At 34.4% G+C, this 12,437-nt stretch overlaps 1 protein-coding gene across 1 annotated transcript in view; it reads left to right on the top strand.

Moving 5' to 3' along the window:
* The window catches only part of HDAC9 (histone deacetylase 9), an 857,715-nt gene that overhangs the window by 211,385 nt on the left and 633,893 nt on the right, over positions 1-12,437 (top strand). The window lies entirely within an intron of this gene.

Genomic DNA, 12,437 nt, shown 5'->3' on the forward strand with positions numbered 1-12,437 from the left:
TGGTTTACGTCTTTAAAGGTCAGAAATATGCACTGTTATATCTAGTTTGTATATTTCTTCTGGTAAAAATCTATGCTTGACTGAAAGTGCTGAATTTATGGTAGAACAAAAGAGACTTATCCCACCCAGATTGATTCAAATACCTGGAGATACCAGTTTCAGACATGTGTTGATACAGCTTATTAAAATAGTAAACTCACTAATAAGCATTTTTGTATTTTGGATTGATTAAAGAATGTTTATGTCAAGAAAAGCATATTTTGAAAGTAATTACAACCATTAGTTATAATTAATTCTATTTATCTTTTTTAAGGAAGGCTAGGATTTAATAAGGTGGGTTTTCCTAAAGCCTTTAATCCATGGCTTTTATTTTCACCACGGTAGATTTTCCATATAATTTCCCTCCTTAGTTTTTCTTAATGTCAGATGAGGTATATATATCTTTTGTAACTTCCTGGTGTCTGATCTTAGATACTTCTAAAGCTGATTGTGAGGACTAATGGACAGGGATTCTATCTAGTAATTGTGGGTTTTAGAAGAAACATACTCATCCTAGAGAAAGAACTGGCACACATTTGCCCATTTTTGTAGAATTTGGCCTAGATTCGCAAAGAAAAAATAAATTTTGAAGACTTCTGATGGTTCATTTTCTTAAGAAAGAAAGAACTGGTTGTTATTATTATTTGCATTTGGTACTGTGCTATGTAAATAAATCAGTGGCATCTAAGTTAGACTTGATTTTGAAGTGCTGTTATTGATTCACTAAGAACCACTAAGTTTCTGCATCTGCTTCCTATTTACAAAATGGAGATGTTTTCTGTTTCCAATTTGCCCCTCAGAAGTGCAGTGTTATAAGGATTAATTAGAGAAACCCAATGGGCTGAACAGTGAGGAAGACATAAATAGAGACAAACGGGGACATTACCAGGTGCCTCCTCTTTTTGTTCATGGTTGATCTTCAATCTCAATTTTTTTATACAAAGGGCATCTCATTGTATTATTTGGTCCAAAGACTTGCATTGAAAGGATACTGACTGCCCCAGAATTCATTTGATTTTCTTAGTGAAATGCCTTAACATTAATATTTTTCAGGGTCTAACTTTTCCTAAAGATTTTCAGGTCCCAGAATTTCATTCTGAATGGTTGGGCTTTATCAGATTATTTTTCAATAGCAAGCCATTCACTCTTTACAATGTTTGTCTATAAAATTTCCCACAATAGTTCATAATCCTCTTTTCAGCAGCCTTTTCTCCTTCTTTATCGCTTCTTTTGTCCACTTATTTTCAGGATGCAAAGTTGGCATCACTGACTTGCTCATGGCTTCTTGAACATCTGTGTGAGGCAGGATTGCTGAAGATCCCAGGCTTTTGAGTTAAACTGCCTGGGGCTGAATCCCTGTTCTAGTCTGGCTGTGCAGTGTTAGTAATGGTACCTCAATTTAACCATCTTTAAAGCGAAAAATTTCTCATGGATTCCTGTGAGGATTAAGATAATATAAGGTCTGCGGCACCGGCATATGATAAATGCTCAAAATAGTACTATTACTTGTATTAACATTAGAAATAAACATTTAGGCACAAGGAAGGAAAAAATAAGCAATAAGGAGGAAGAAAAAGAGCAGTCAGAAAATGGTGAGAATTAGCATGGGGTGTGTTTTGAAAGTAAAAAAGAAGAGACAGTCATTCAAAAATAGAGAATTATCTATACCTTTGCTACTCAGAATGGCTCCTGGACCAGCAGCATGGACACCCTGGAAGCTTTCCAGAAATTCAGAATCTCAGGCCCCCAAAGCCCCAGGAATCTAAATCTGCATTTTAACAAAATCCCCAGGAGATTCATTTTAAAGCTTGAGAAGGCCTGGTCTACAACCTAACATGCAGCAGAGTTGACAGATGAGATTAAGACTAAACAAACCTTCAAATTTTCCTGCTAGACCTTTAGTGGAGAAAACAGGGAGGAATGAATAGGTGGCAAATAAAAGAGAGAAATCAGGTATTGATGATTCTTTCAAGAAGCTCAAAAATTAACCAGGGTGAAAAAACGTTAGATAATACCTTTAAAATGTAGCAGAATCAAAGGGAAATTTATTTTTATGAACAAGAAAAAGTTGAGTCTGTGTGCAGGTGGAGCTAAAGTGTCACACAGGGTAAATGATTGAAAAGTAATGAACACATGAAGACATGGATAGCTAAGAGATGGGGCAAAGACTGTTTGAAAAACATTGACAGCTGGTAAGTTTCAGAAAAACACCTTCATAGACTAGTGCAAAGATGGAAAGAGTGAGGTCAATAAGAGAGAAGATATGTAATTAGGTGTCTTCAGGGCTGTTTGCTGGGAGTAAGTAGGGCAGGAATGTTATTGGTAGCTGATGTTTTGATAGGGTTAGAACCACTTTGGTGAGTGAGATAGAACTAGAGTTGTAAATAAATTTTAGATCTAGTGTGAACTCTGATAGGTAGGAGCTGCATGGAATATTGTGTTGAGAAGGCTTCTGAGGCCAACATAATATTAACAGATAAGAGCTATGTATGTCATGAGCAGTTCCTGGCATTATAATTAGGGAGACATAGTAGTGTATGCTCTGCACATTCACCATCCCTGGTATAAAGGATCTCCTGGCCTTGTATGAAATTATTGAGTAGAAACAAAGAACTATAACATGAAAGTGTGATGAATCATTTTTGCAGTATTTTTTCTTCTTTCTCCAATAATCCTTAGCCTAGGAATAGAAAATACAGACAAGGGACTAACGAGCAGTAATAAGTTTATTTTTGAAAGGCTTGACTTTTATAGTCTTTGTGACTTTTTTTAATAAAAAAGCAAATAAAGCCTACATTTGAACAATTTTATGTTTTAAAAAGTGTGGGCTCTTGTATAGAACAGACTATGGAATTTGAACATCACATCTACTACTTTTTAGCTATGCCTTTGGGCAAATTATAGTTAACCATTTTCTAGAATGAAAAACTCAGTTTTCTGAGTTTAATATTAGTAGTAATAATAACTAATAGTAATTTCCAAATAGAGTTGAAGAGAAGATTAAATGAATGTAACATCATGCCTGATGCATTCTTCTGCTGGTTACTTTTATCCTTTAGTGTTGTTTTCAATTGTTTTTTTTTCTGTCAATTTCTTCTCTATTAAAAATTGTTTTCTGTCACCACGCAAAGCAACCAGGAATCATAGATTATGGTTGAAAAATCAAATGGCAGGCTATTTGAAAAATATTTATTTCAAAATTTTATTTGAAAAATAAAATTCCCCACTGCTATAATTTAATGCTTATTCCTAATCTCCTTAATTTCCATTGCTTTATGTATTATATAGAGATAAGCTGGAGGGAAACTGATCATGGGTGATGATAACTGCAGAACTGCTGTAAGCAAGGCTTGTTCAGAAACTGACAAATCTTTTACAAAGTGACTCATGGAAGTGGAGGTTCTGTCACAAACAGGGTCAGTTATTACTTGGCAGTATTCTGTGTGCTTTAGAAGAAAATAATGGGCTGACATAGCATAGAACTTTGGGAATAAAAGTTTCTGGATCATGGCAATTGGCCCAGGACACCAGACCTAGAATTTGCACCGGTAGAATTTCTCTGCCCCAAAGTAACCAGCAACAATGCCAATCAAGACTTGTGCCTACTCTTCCATGGGTTCTGGTCCTTCAGTCACATTTCGCCAGGAACCTTCTTGGCTGATGAACTTTTATATGGATACACTATAAAAGAGCACAGCTGAGAGCCAAGGAGTGGGATGCATTAATTCCATAACCACATTTTTTCTTTATCCTTCAAAAAATTTGAGAATATATGACACTGACAGATGACATTTTTTTGGCAGTGCTGTTAGGTCTTTGCTACAAGGCAGTTTTCCATCTTTGTAGTTGCAGAGTTATAACTTGGTTTCTAAAAGAAATCCTCATAGCTATTCACCTGGCTCATATTTCATTCTCAGCTTGAAATTCAAATGTATTGACTCTCCTATTTTTATGTAAAGTGATGCGTTTAGTTAGATTGTCACATCTTCTATATATTGTGTACTTAATCAGTTTAGTAAGAAAAAATCTATAGAAAATGCTTTGGATGAAGTATGCCTATTAAAATCTCTTACATTGGCTAGTTTTATTAACATGCAATTCTTAATATGTAGCATTCACTACCTTTCTATATAACTGGTTTCTCATTCTCTTCCCATCGGTATGAGATTTTTTCATTTTCTTTCAGAATATACATCAAAATAATGCTTTTGTTTCTTTTTCACAAGTAATAGATGTTCATATCAGAATAATGAAAAGGCAAAGATAAGTAAATAGAAGAAATACAATCATATTTAATTCCATCATTCCAAGAAAGCCATTGTTAATTCCAGTGCATTCTAAGGGGTTGCAAACTCAGATGCATAGAGGCTAGTTGATATGATAAACGTACAAATCAAGCTGGATGGGGGCCATGGGACTAGTCCTTGCAAGCATGTAGGCCTGGGGTCCCCTGTTCATCCTATTTTTCAGGAGAAGAAGGGTATCAGATTTTTATATAACACATCTGACATTGAAATTTGAACGTGATAAAAATTGGTAAAGACTCTGTAGAAACCAAACAGAATAGGTATGCACACCTTTTGCTTTGTTTCTTTTGTATATATAAACTATAATGTTAGAAATTACAATGGTGTTTGCATTTCTTCATTTTTAACTGCACTTTAATATTTCTTCCTTGAATAAATGACATTTGCTTATCTCATTTCCTCTTGATAGGCATTTACATTGTTTTAGGCTTTGCTATTATGGCAATCATTTTCTGAACATGTTTGTGCATGTTTTCTGGTACATGTATGGGTATAAGGTATATTGGAAGTGGAATTACTGAGCTAAGTCCTAGGGTGGATACATGTTCAACTGTGTAAGATAATTCCAAGTTATTTTTGAAGATGTTTGGAACCAATGTATATGCCCATCAGCAGCGTATGAAGGCTCCTAGTGTTTCCCATGTTTCCCAACACTTGTATGTTTAGGTTGTTTCATTTTTGTCGTTTGGAGAATGTTCGTGTGATCATTTGCACTTTCCTGATGAGCATGAGGTTGAGTATCTTTTGAAACTTATTGATTTGATACTTATTCAACATAGTGTTTCGACTTATGGGAAATGCCTGCTTTGTCTACTTTCTTTTGAGTTGTTTCTATCTTTTGTTGACTTACGGAAGTCATTATAATAATTTGATACTAATCCCATGTCAATTTTATTACCAATATCTTTTCCCAGATTGCATATCATCTTTTCACTTCCTTTTAGTGTCATTGATAAATGGAAGCTTTCTTTTTGATGGATTCAAACTTTTTTTTTTAACTAAACAGTTAATACTTTTTAATGTCTTGTTTGAAATTTCCTATGAAAGGTCATAAAGATATCCTCCCATATTTTATTCTAAGATGAAAGTGATCTATCACTTTACCTTTTAATCCGTCTGGGATTTTTTTGTGTTTGGTATGAGGTGCAGATCAAGTTTCATTTTTGTTTTCCATATGGTTAACCAAGTATCCCTGACTAACCGGTGATCGGCAGTGCCACTATTGCCATGTATCAAATTTCTTATATATCAAACACGCGGTTTCTGTTTCTGAACTCTGTTTGGTTCCATTGCTGAGAGCTTTGCTTCTCATGTACATTATGTTTATAGAGCAAAACATATTGTTTTGCTAAACCGTGCTTTATTTTCTGGAAAAAAAAACCCCCAAGGTTTATATTAATTTTATGAAAAAATGGCTGTCAGTTTATTTTATACCTTTTCCCATCTGCCCCTTTATGCTGATTATAAGGATTAACCCTTTCCACTATCTGAGCTTTATGATGATCCACTTGAGTAATATTGGAAAAGAAGGAACAACATGTCCAGGTTTCAGACACATGCTCAGGGAGGCAAAATGGCATACAGAAATTCCTACCTAAGTAGTAGCCAAGTCAAAGAGAGAAATGCCTCTCTGTGGTGTCCCTGCGAAAGAACAGGGGTTGTAACTGATGAACTCACTATGTAGGCCACAGCCTGATGCTTGAATATATTGCTGATAAAAATCCTTATAAATATCTAGATAGTGATTATAAATTAAACTTGTATTCCATCTGCTATTAGTTTAAAATCTACTAAACCCATTTTTCAGCCCGTGAAAAATATACCACCTGGCCAAGTGCTTTCACATTATTTATGTATGGGGCATTTAGGGTTTTCTTATATCTTTTTTCCTTTTGCTCTACTTCAGGATCTTTTATATGTTTAAAGTGAAAAGTATTTCCACATACCTCTATTTAAAATAATTTAGTAGATCCTTCTATGTCTTTCTATTTTTTTGAATTAGAAATGCAATTCTGGATTGTTATAAATGAATTATTTGAGTCTGTTTTGTCTCAGTGTAACAGCAGAATAGTGGAATTCTTATGGAAATAATTGTTTTACACTTAAAAAATTCTTTTAGTGACCTCAAATTCAAGAAAAAAGAAATTAACTGTATCATTATTTTCTATAGTGGTATTTAAAATATTGTAATAATATGCTTACCATGTTCTCTGAAAGTGAACCAAGAGAGTTATATTGCAGATCTATTCTCTGTTTTTTCTCCTCTGTTTCTTTACCTTTTCTTTTTCCTTTTTTTCTTTCTCCTCCCTTTTTTCTTCTCTTTTAAATATTTGTAAATTAATGTCCTTACCTGGAAATCCTGAGAATATTTTATCTTGAGCTTGATATCTGGGCTTTATTTAATGACTCCTTTAGTGGAATTTCTAACTGTAAATGAAATACATTTTCCCTAAATGCTGTGGACTTTGCAGTACAGGAGGCCGATTAAGTCAAGATATCTACTATTGTTATTCTATATGCCACGAACAGTGTTTCAAGGTTCAGCAAGTCATGAAAAGTGTTTCAAGGTCCATCAAGGAGAGACTCAGAGGGATGATTGAGGAGGTGTGCTGCTCACTGTGTCTGTCCCTGCCATCATCCCCAAATGGGATTGTTTGCATCAGTGTAACTGCTGCTCTGAGGGGAAATAAAGTTTATAGAGAATCTTTAAATTATTCCAGTGTAGGAAAAAATTATAAGGTCAACTTTCTGATCACCTGCCAATGCAATAATTTTTTTTTGTAGGTTGAAAGCATATTCAAGAAGAGTTTTTTAAAAAAGATGTTTAAGACTTACTTTTTCAGTTCTTTTTTTGTAACTACAAACAAAACTTGTCAGTAGAGGTAATGATACTGAAAGGGAAAGAAGTATGAATTTTAAATGAATGGAGCACAGGCTATTAAGAAAGTAAATTTATTCCTGCAAACCATTGTGCATGTATTCTATAGGTTATTCCAGCCCCAACTGGGTTACCTTCTCCCTGTACTCAATAGCAATCCAGTCAGTTTGGTTCTAGTTAGAATCCCATAAATCTGTAACGTAATTAATTGCATATCCTTCCAAGCTAGCAGTGAAAGGAGTAACATTGGCCAGGATTTTGATGTTTTGCCATATTCTAAAATCAACATGATGGTATACGACATTGCTGAAAACATTAATTTAGAGGGTGGCTGGAAATTGCTGAAAATATTGAACTCTAGCTAGTGAACCCAAACATTCTCCTTTTTTTCTACTTCTAGATCAGAGAAGTCCATGTAGTTAAAACTTCACTCTTAATTTAATTCTCTACCTCAAGTATATATGCATAAAACCATATTTCTTTGTTTAGCAAGCTGAACACTGCTTTTTATAATATTAGCCTGTAAATCATAAGTGTGAGGCAATTGGATCATTGTGCTCTGTAAGGAGCATATTCCACAATAGCCAGTTTATTTTATTTGACTTTTATCTAGCCCTTGCTAGCAATATACTGGATTCTGTTTGATGCATTTTGCATAAGGGTTCTATTTGGTCCATAATGGTTTGTGTAATGAACTATTTGTTCTCTTCTAGATGACAGCCAGTTGCTTAAAACCTATAATGAGATGTCAGGTGAATTGCACTGATTGGCATTGATGGATGGACTTGTTGAAATATTGCAGAGTTTCCTGTAGGGGCGTAGAGGAAAATGGCTGTTTAGAGGTTTGGGTCTCCTAAGCATTGAAACTGTAATCACATAAACAGAACCACTTCTGCAGGTCTGAGGTGTCATCGTGCATTTTCTGGCTAATCTATCCATTCATCTCAATAGTCCAGAACTCGCGCATCATGTCACTCTTTGCCTTTGTTCTGCACTTTGATCTTTCAGAATGTCTGTCAGAAGAAAAGTGTTTATATTGAATTATGTGTGGAAAGGGGTAGGCTGCATACTTCAGAATCTTGGCATGAAATTTGCTAAACAAACCTTGCCAGTTGCTCTGCAGCAATAATCGAAGTATGGATTTCAATTTAACGGTATGTAGGTGCACACTTTTCCCCTTCAAAAACAACTTTAATGTGGATGTTTGGGTGTAGGAGATTTTATTTTGTTTTGTTTTTCCTGTAGAAAGTATGTAGCACCTTTATTGTTAACTGTTAAAATTAATGTTAAGAAGGAAGATAAATGAATTTTTCAAAATCAACTTTTTTTCCACTAAAATTCTGGTTAAATGAATTAACTAAATGTATGCTTGGGCTGAAATATCTTTTTGTGTGTATATTTTATCTCACTGATTCTAACATTCTAGTATAAGATAGTCTATTTTGGTATCCATTATATCTATTATAATACATGTATTAGAACACATTAGGAATTCCACAACAAAACCAAAAGCAAACAAAAATAGGAACTAATTACATTGAAAAGTATTATACAGACACAATAGCAGAAACAATGGGTGAATTATTAGTTTCTGCATTCTGTCACAGCTATCTGTTCTCTTTTCTCATACCTTTTTAATATGTTTGAAACAAAAAATTATTATGAGATCAAGGTTTTTTTTCCTTCAAAGTTGTCTAAAATGATTAAGGACATCAATTTCCACTGATATGATGCTGTGGGCAAGAAAATGTATAATGGTTCAATTCCCCAGGTTAACTTTCCTTGCAATGGGCAAAAACAGACTTCAGAGATCTTTTGACATTGGTCATATGTCTTTCCTCAGTCTGGAGATTGAAGTTTTGGTGCTCTTAACTGCTATATCCTGGGCTTCTCGAGGTAATGACAGATCTTATGCTAACTTAGGGACCCTTTGGGTTAAAATTGAATAGTAACCTGCAATGACATGGATGATCTTTGAATCAATAACTTTCTTACTACAAATGAAGCATTCATGGAAGCTGAATGAGCTCAGCTAACCCAGTAAGGTAACTCACGTTCAACAAACTTATTTGGTCTTTGACAAGGCTCAAGTGTGAGTAGTTCTGAAAGTTTCCCAGGTGATTCCAATGTGCAAGCCAAGTTCAAAGCCACTGAGCTAGGCAGATCGAACAGAATCATTGCAACTGTATGAATATGAAGCTTTCCAGGCAGAATGAAATACATGGACGCTCATGAGACATCTAGAGCTAGCTGGTCTACCAAGGGCTTCTCAAACCTGCAAACCAAGCCCTGCCGATCTACCAAGAGCTTCTCAAACCTCCAAACCAGGACAGGCATGGCAGGAAGAGGGTTGAACCACAGCAGAGAGCTGGTGAGACAAGGTAGTCTGTTTTCCAAGTCTGTATTTTCCCTTAAGTGAAGACCACATCAGATGTTAAATGAAGACTATGACCCTTTAAAGGCATTGGCTTGCTTAGTATAGACACTTCTTCCCACTCCTAGTGTCATTCTTGAATGGTTTAAAATATGTTGATAGAAGAGTAAGAGGGGCAGAGCTGTTATTATTTTCTGCAAATTTTTAAACATGAGAACATCATGACAGTGTCCCTAGGATTATAAGCTAGGCCCAGACCTAGTCTAGTCTGTGATCTACCAGGGTTGACAGAAAAAAGCTTTTTGACTAGCTGAACAGCTTCTGGCACACTTGGTTGTGTTTGATGGCATTTATGGTGATGTCGGTGATGCCATGGTAGTGACTGGCTGTTACAGATTGTAAAAAGGACAAGGCATTTGGTACAGGCAAACAGAGGTATTAACCATATAACAGATTTCTCTATTCATAACAATGGTTACTTTTAATAAACTGGAAATTGCATGTTTACAGTCATTTTTCTGATACTTGTTCAGACTTGGAGTCAAAAGACTTGAGTTTTTTAGCCTCATTTTGTAATTTTAATAGTTATTTTTACTATTCACTATATTATTTTTATTAGTATCAATAAATTAATATCTCCCCCATTATTTTTACAAGTACTTAGGTTAAATATCTAATTATAGAGTGCTTTTCATATTTTTAAAAATATCAACTGTCAACCACAAAAAGAACTGGAGTCACAAGTGTAAGTCTACTGTAAGTATACTGCTATGTATTTGTAGTAATTTCTAGCTGAGCACTAATGAGTAAGAAAAGGTGGTGTAGTAAGAAAAGGTGGGTGGGTATGTTTCTTCATTTATTTCAAGTTATAGTTTATGTAAAGTTCATATGGTTTTAGAACATTTTTAATGAGGACCTCTGGTATATGTTACCTTAAAAAAAAGGATAGCTTAAGTATCCTTCATTTATTCATCTGTAAAATAGGGGATAATAATAGTGACTGCATATGGGATTATTACAATACAAAAAGATGTATATTTGGAGAGTCTTAGCAATGACAGTGAAAATTATTTTGTTGAGCTTTGTGTCCAAGTAATTCAGACATCCTGATGAACTTTCTTTTTGTTTGAATATTGAAAACATTTTTCTACTTTAATGGGATTTCATAATAGGTTAGAGATTCCATGCCAGGAATTGAGGTGTAAATGCCACATTTACAATGCTACTTCCCTTGAAATCCAGGTGAAACTAAAGAAGCTTTCAAGGAAACATGACAAAACTTAAACTCTTCAGGTAACCCTTCTTTTCTAATCATTGACATTTTTTAGGTTGCCTTGATATTTTGTTTTGGAAAAAAATGATAATATATTTTTTCTGGCATTTAAGTCATGCTAACTTTTAAAGAGAAATAGTAGACTTATACTTGTGACTCCAATTTTTTTGTGGTTGACATTTGATATTTTTAGAAATATGAAAAGCACTCTATAATTAGATATTTAATTCAAGTACTTCTAAAAATAATGGGGGAGATATTAATTTATTGATACTGTAAAAAATGTTACAATATGGTGAATATAAAAATTATTAAAATCACAAAATGGAGTTAAAATGTCACTAGTTCCCTCTCAGATGTGTTTCTTTTACATTGAAAAAATGCTTATTCACTAAATCATACTATGCTTATATATCATAAAAATATAGCTTAACCGTATCATATGTACTAGATATATGTAGTACACGTATAAATCTAGTGTGTATGTATGTGTATATATATATATATATACACACATATATAGGTACAGTTTAGAAGTTATATATATATGTAGTGTAGGTGTAGGTGTGTGTATATATAGTTTTGAATGTATACACACAAACACACAGATGAGTTGTTGACTGGGATAGTTTCTGATAAATACATGGTTAGGTGATTTCCTCATTGTGTGAACATCTTAGAGAGCACTTACAACACAAGCCTAGAGAGTATAGCCTACTACACACCTAGGCTATATGGTATAGTCTGTTGCTCCTAGGCTACAAACCTGTATAGCATGTTACTGTATGGCATACTTCAGGCAATTGTAAAACAATGGTGAGTGTTTGTGTATCTAGGCATAGAAAAGGTAATGCATTTGGCTACAACATTAAAATGGCTACAACATCACTAGGTTATAGGAATTTTTCAGCTCCATAAAAATCTTATGGGACCACTGTATATGTGTTCAGTCATTGACTGAAACATTGTTATGCTGGGTGTCTCCAGACCTCTTAAAGTCTTTATATATATAAAATATATAAAGTCTATATATTTAGATGCTCTGCTGTTGGCAGCATAATATACAGTCATGTGCTGCATAACAATGTTTGGGTCAATGACAGATGGTATGTACAACAGTGGTCCCATAAGATTATAATGGAGCTGAAAAGTTTGTATTGCCTGGTGCTATCAAGCTGTCTTAATGTCATAGTGTAAAGCATTCCTCACGTGTTTTTTGGTTATGGTGGTGTAAACAAGCCTAATCTGCCAGTTGCATAAAAGCCTAGCACATACAGTTATGTACAACACATATCACTTGATAATAATAATAAACAATTATGTTACTGGTTTATGTATTTACTATACTATTAATCATTATTTTAAAATGTGGTTATATAAACAAAGTTAATTGTAAACAGCCTCAGGCTGGTCCTTCAGAAGGAGATGATAGCTTCATGCATGTTACTACATAAAATTGTTTGGGATAATAAATAAGATAACTTGGCTGGGTGAGGCCGCTCACGCCTGTAATCCCAGCACTTTGGGAGGCTGAGGCAGGCGGATTACCTTAGTTCAGGAGTTTGA

Source organism: Gorilla gorilla, chromosome 6 (genome assembly GCF_029281585.2).
Source record: "Gorilla gorilla gorilla isolate KB3781 chromosome 6, NHGRI_mGorGor1-v2.1_pri, whole genome shotgun sequence".
In the NCBI taxonomy this organism is placed as follows: Eukaryota; Metazoa; Chordata; class Mammalia; order Primates; family Hominidae; genus Gorilla; species Gorilla gorilla.